This window comes from Phoca vitulina, unplaced genomic scaffold, assembly GCF_004348235.1.
Source record: "Phoca vitulina isolate PV1807 unplaced genomic scaffold, GSC_HSeal_1.0 scaffold55, whole genome shotgun sequence".
NCBI classification, from domain to species: domain Eukaryota; kingdom Metazoa; phylum Chordata; class Mammalia; order Carnivora; family Phocidae; genus Phoca; species Phoca vitulina.
In genome coordinates this window covers 334,328-340,471 of record NW_022589758.1, presented here as the reverse complement: position 1 = coordinate 340,471, position 6,144 = coordinate 334,328, and positions in this window count along the sequence as shown.

Sequence of the window (6,144 nt, the reverse complement as noted above, 5' to 3'; positions counted from 1 at the left end):
GTAATAAAGATTGAGCTCTAGTTTGAGCTTAAATGAATTTTTCTTTTATAAAGAAATCTATTTTTTTATCCATATAGGATATTTCCCAAAGGAAATATGTCCACAAGGAAATATGAGTAAGGTTTATAAAATATAAATCTATTGAAAATAGGGAGGGGAAAGATATTATCTTATTTTAAACACAAAATAATTAAAACTACACAACAAAACATATAAGAACATTAGAATTAATTTTCCCAAAGAAAAACTATATAGTGTCATGTACAGTGAACTAAGTTGCAACAAGCAACCCACAGGATCACTAAGGAAAGGCTACCTGAAAACTGTATATCATAATCACAGTCAGGGAGTGATGCACTTTATCTTCCACAACTGCTAATACCAAGCAGCTATTAACAAGAGCTCCTACGGAATTATTGTATCTTGATTTAAAGTAAGCCTTGAGAAAAAAATAAAAATAAAAAAATAATAAATAATAAAAAAAAAAACTTTTAAAAGGGGCACCTGGGTGGCTCAGCCAGTTAAGCGTCTGTCTTTGGCTCAGGTCATGATCCCGGAGTCCCGGGATCGGGGTCCTGGGATCCAGCCCTGAGCCATGGGCTCCCTGCTCAGCAGGGAGCCTGCTTCTCCCTCTCCGTCTGCCCCTCCCCCTGACTCATGTTCTCTCTCCCTCGCTCTGCTCTCTCTCTCTCTCTCTCTGTCAAATTAAAAAAAAAAAAAAAAATCTTAAAGTAAGCCTTGGGAAATCCAAGAGTTTTCAAAAAAAGGGTTCTAAGAAGGTCCTACAAGTGATTCTTAGGCTGTTCCAAAATGTAAGCAAGGCATATAAATATCTGAGTATAGCTTATCATCAGCACCTGAAGAAAGAATAAGGAATTACTTTTTCTGAAATAACTATTACTTAGACACCATACAACTGACACTTAAGAATATTCATATATTCAGGTATATATTCCTTTCTTTGCCTAACTGATTTGACAGTGCAAGAGTAGGGTGGGTCAAAAGATTTTTCCCTGAAGGGCAAGTTTGGGGGATTTTTGTTGTCAGATGTGTGTGGTTGGCAAGCTGACACAAGTTAGATAGATGGTCTCTGTCTCTCTTGCTCCATGAACTTGTTTACTGATGAAAAACATTTAAAAATTGACCTCATTTGACTCACTTCATCTAATTAAGATTTTTGTCTTTATATTCTGTAAACATCCATTGCATCACTCATGGGGGAAAAAGAGGTCAAGGTTGCTAAGCATTAATGTTTTCTTTCGTTAAATGACACCTACTGATTACTGTGAGCCCTGGGAGTTAATACCCCATTTCCAGCTGGAGTCTGAAAGAAATCATCTCTGGTATCTCTGATGAAAAATTACAAATAAGTGGGCCCCAGACTCAGGTATCATAAATACTGATCTAGTTAAATTGATTATACTTTTCACATACAAGGAAAAACATAGAACTCAATGGTAGGCAACTTGACCATTAAATGACATATCTAAATAATCAGAAATTTGATAATTTCCCTAAATCATTGACCAAAATAAGAGATTTGTTCTCAATATTACATAGATGTACTTGCATAGCTGTACTAAGGGAGAAAAGCATAAAAAGTAATTCGAAATCCATTATATTTGGCTTTAAAGTCAGAGTGAAAATACGTAACAACATACAATAAGTGAAAAAGAACGTTATCAATAGTATATGAAGGCAAAAAATCCCAATTCGGTGGAGGAAACCTTTTTTTAATAAGATTTTATGTATTTGAGAGAGAGCACGTGAGAGAGCAGGATCTGGGGGGGAGGGGCAGAGGAAGAGGGAGAAACCGACTCCCTGCTAAGCAGGGAGCCTGATGCAGGACTCAATCCCAGGACCCTGGGATCATGACCTGAGCTGAAGGCAGACGCTTAACTGACTGAGCCACCCAGGCGCCCCGGAAACATTTCTTATATAAATAAATACTGAATAATTTTCAATATTGAATAAATAAATATTCAATAAATATTGAAATATTTCAATAAATATTGATATTGAAATATTTATCTAATATTTATTTATATATATTTATATATAGTATATATTTATATATTCATTTATTTAATTCATATATTCCTTTATATATTCATATATTTATATAATATATACATTTTCAGTGTTTCAAACAATGTCACACCCTTCCTGTTTGGCTAGAAACTAAATTCAGCATGTTTCCTACACTAATACTAACTTTTTATCCTGATCCTTAAGTCAGATAAAATTTCAATATGAGAAAATACCAGAAATCTGATTTCTTCACTCCTTAGCTTAAAAAGGAGTAGTAAATCAAAAAATGAATAGGAGCATCATCCTTAATCTATATATCAACAGTAAGAAAATTTCAGGATTTGCGATCTTCAGGTTGATACAATCAAATGGAAAGTCTGACTTGCCACCATAATAGAACATATATTCTGTCATGGGTCCCATGAGCTCTGTACAGTGGCTGATGTTGAATGGCTACCTGGGAATCAAAAGCCACCAACACGCTTCCTCCACCAGCCTGCCCACTGTCAGAAGAGAGGGGGCATGGGAGTCAGGAGCCAATGCACCTGGCACCTCCCAAGTTTGCGGGTAACCACCACACCAGCCCAAACCCTTCCAATGCCTGTAGTATAGAAACACATCTACCCTCTTCCCTTGGGTGGTTTTAAGACTTTTCAGGAAATGAAAAGTCATTTCATGTTAATATTTATTCAACAAATATATAGTGAGTGCCCACACTGTGCCGGGTACCGAGAATATAGTGGTAGACAAGAGGCAGGAGCAATTCAAGGGGTGTCCCCAAGCACCCGCCCTGAATTTTTGCTCCCATCTACCAGCTGTGTTTATATCATATGATCTTACCTTGGTGAAGAAAATAGATTCAATCCCTTTCTCAGGACAGCCCAGAAGAGAGAGGGAGACATTCAGTAAGCAACTAAACACACGTGCAGTTACAAATTGGATTAAGGGCCTGGAAGGAAATAAACAAGGTGCAGTCTGCGGGAGTACAGGGGGATGGTACCACACGAGGCATGAATCAGGGGACTTATGCTGAGCCCTCAAGATGAGCAAGCAGCAGTGGGAAGAGCTGTGGAAGGGGGCGAGGGGTACCAGTTGAGAGAACAGCAGTTCACTAAGAACCTAGCACATAGTAGCACTCAAAAAAAGTCTAAATAAAGAAAAGATGCAAACTATTAGAAAATCTTCATAATTGATGGAAAAACCAAAATTATAATTGTTTCTTCAGCCATAACTAGCTCTAATGTATTCTCTTAAAAATATTAAGTGCATTCTGAAGAGTGATGCTCTTTCTCTACCACACTCTAAACATAGCTTAACTCAGGTAATTACAGACGGCAGAACGGAACAGGCATTACAATTCAGGACTGAAGTGAGCAATCTGATCCCTTTGCTGATTTCCTGATGAATGTGAGTCATAAACTGAACTTCATCTTTAGAGGCAGTAGAAGGAAAATTCCAGGCACACCGTGGTTACATTATATAAAAAGTATATTTGTGTGTGTGTGTGTGTGTGTGTGTGTGTGTGTGTTTGTGGGTGTTTCTGCATAAGAGTGTTTATTTAAAAAAGAATGGAAAGCAGCAAGGAAAATCAAAATAGTTGAATTGTTAGGGCAGCAGGATTCTGGGGAATTTTTATTTAAAATTTGAATTCCATGTTATAGTATTTTTTTGAGAAATAAGTAGAAATTTTTTAACAAAGGAATTTTAAGCACCCTACTTTCTATGGCATCCAAATGTCATCTTTGCCTTAGGCTATAGTAGTCAGGGAAGACAAAAATTCAGTTATCTTAGCCACTTTTTCCTTTAAACAGAAGCCCTCCCAAATCCACAGACACATCCAAAACTTCATGTTGCTCTTAGAACTCAGGATAGGAATGTTAGTGCTCCTCTTCCCACCTCCCCATTGCCATATATCTGAGTACCCAATGCCCACCAGCAGCTTTCTTGACCCTTTTGGTTTAAAACCTGAGACCACTATTGCACTCACATAACCAATTTCTCATTCTCTCATCTCCTCTCCCCATGGCCATCCCAGTAGCCATAATAATCCAAGCTTGTGCAAGCTCCTGGCCATAGCTGTAGCCAGGCTCAGCCTAAACCCAATCCCTGATTGGATTAAAGTGATAGATCTCTCACCCTATCTACCTAATAGAGGACAGAGGGAACCCTCAGTGGTGGAAGATATCATCTAGAGCATTTATGTTGCATTTACACACAATGTCCGGCATTCAACAAAAAATATTGACATGCAAAGAGACAGCAAAAAGTGAATAATAATCAAGAGAAAAGAAGACAATATAATTTAATGTCGTGACAATTTGGGTGTATCTCAGGGATGCAAGGATAGTTTAACATTAACAGTTCAGGGGCACCTGGGTGGCTCCGTTAAGCGTCTGATTGTTGATTTCGGTTCAGGTCCTGATCTCAGGGTTGTGAGATTGAGCCCTGCTTCGGTTCTGTACTGGGTGTGGAGCCTGCTTAAGATTCTCTCTCTCCTCTCCCTCTGCCCCACCCACCCCTGTTCATGCATGCGTGTGCGCTCTCTCTCAAAACAAAAATATTAATAGCTTAAAGGGAAAAGAAAATATATAATCAACTCCATAGATGAAGAAAAGAATGCATTCAACAAAATTCAACACCCATTCGTGATGAATAATCTCAGCAAACTAGGAATAGAAGGGAAATTCCTTAAGCTCACAAAGAGTATCTACTAAAAACCCATACCAAATATCATTCTTAAGAGTTAAAATCTGTAAGTATGCCCCCCCTTTCTTTTAGAGATGGGGAGGGGCAGAGGGAGAGAGAGAGAATCCCAAGTGGGCTCCACGCTCAGCCTGGAGCCCGTTGTGGGGCTCAATCTCACGACCCTAAGATCATGACCTGAGCCAGAATCAAGACTCAGATGCTTAACTGACTGAGTCACCCAGGTGCCCTCTAAAGTATGCCCTCTAAAACAAGAAAAAGAGAAGTGTCTGCAGCAAGCACTCTATTCATCATTGCACTCGAGCTCATAGCACACAGAAGTAAAAGGAAGAATATGAGGATTGCAAAGGGAGCAACAAAACTGTATTAAGCACAGACAATATGCTTGCAAATTCAAAAGGACTCTATAGAAAACTTATCATTCAAAGAGTTCAACAAGGCAGCTTACTGTAGACTAGATGTTTGTGTCCCCTCAAAATCCAGGGGTTGAAATCCTAACCCCCAATGTAATGGTATCAGGAGGTGGGGCCTTTGGGAGGTGATTAGGTCATGAGGGTGGGGCCTTCACCATGAGATCAGTGCCCTTATAAAAAACACCCCACAGAGCTGCGTCATCCCTTCCCCCATCTGAGGACACTGTGAAAATAGGGCCATCGATGAACCTGAAAGTGGGTTCTCAACAGACACCGAGTCTGCTGGAAGATCTTGATCTTCCAGCCTCCAGAACTGTGAGAAATAAATTTCTGTGGTTGATAAGCCACCCAGTCAATAGTATTTTGTAATAGCAGCCCAAATGGACCAAGATAGTGGCTAGATAAAAAATGCTTAACAAAAATAAATTCCATTTATATAACCGACAAACACAGGAAATGTAAATTTAAAAAGATACCAATTTCAATAGCAAAATTATAAAACATTTAGAAATAAATATAACAGAAAATGTGAAGAACTTAGTGGAGAAAAGTAGGTGTGGTGCCTAAAAGGACTAGAAATATGCTGTCTAGCCACTAGCTATAGGGGTTACTCACATTGAAATATAAATCAATTGAAATTAAATGGCATTCAATATTCAGTTCCTTAGTCGTATTACCTCATTTCCAGGACTCAGTAGCCACATGTGGTGAGTGGCCAGCCCACTGGACAGTGTAGATATAGAATATTTCCACCAGCACAGAAAATTCTACTGAAGTGGACTAGAATATGTCCATTCACCTCATAAATTTTCAGTTATAGTATAGTCGTTTATACCACACTGCTTATGTTATACCCCCATAAAGGGGAGCCTGACTTAGTAAGAAATACACAATAGGAGTTGTAAAGTTTTCTTATCTTCTGAGAGTTTCAGGGGGTTGGGGAGAAGGGGTTTTGCTTAGCACCTGAAGGCCCTTCTGTTAGGGAGCCAACTATTTT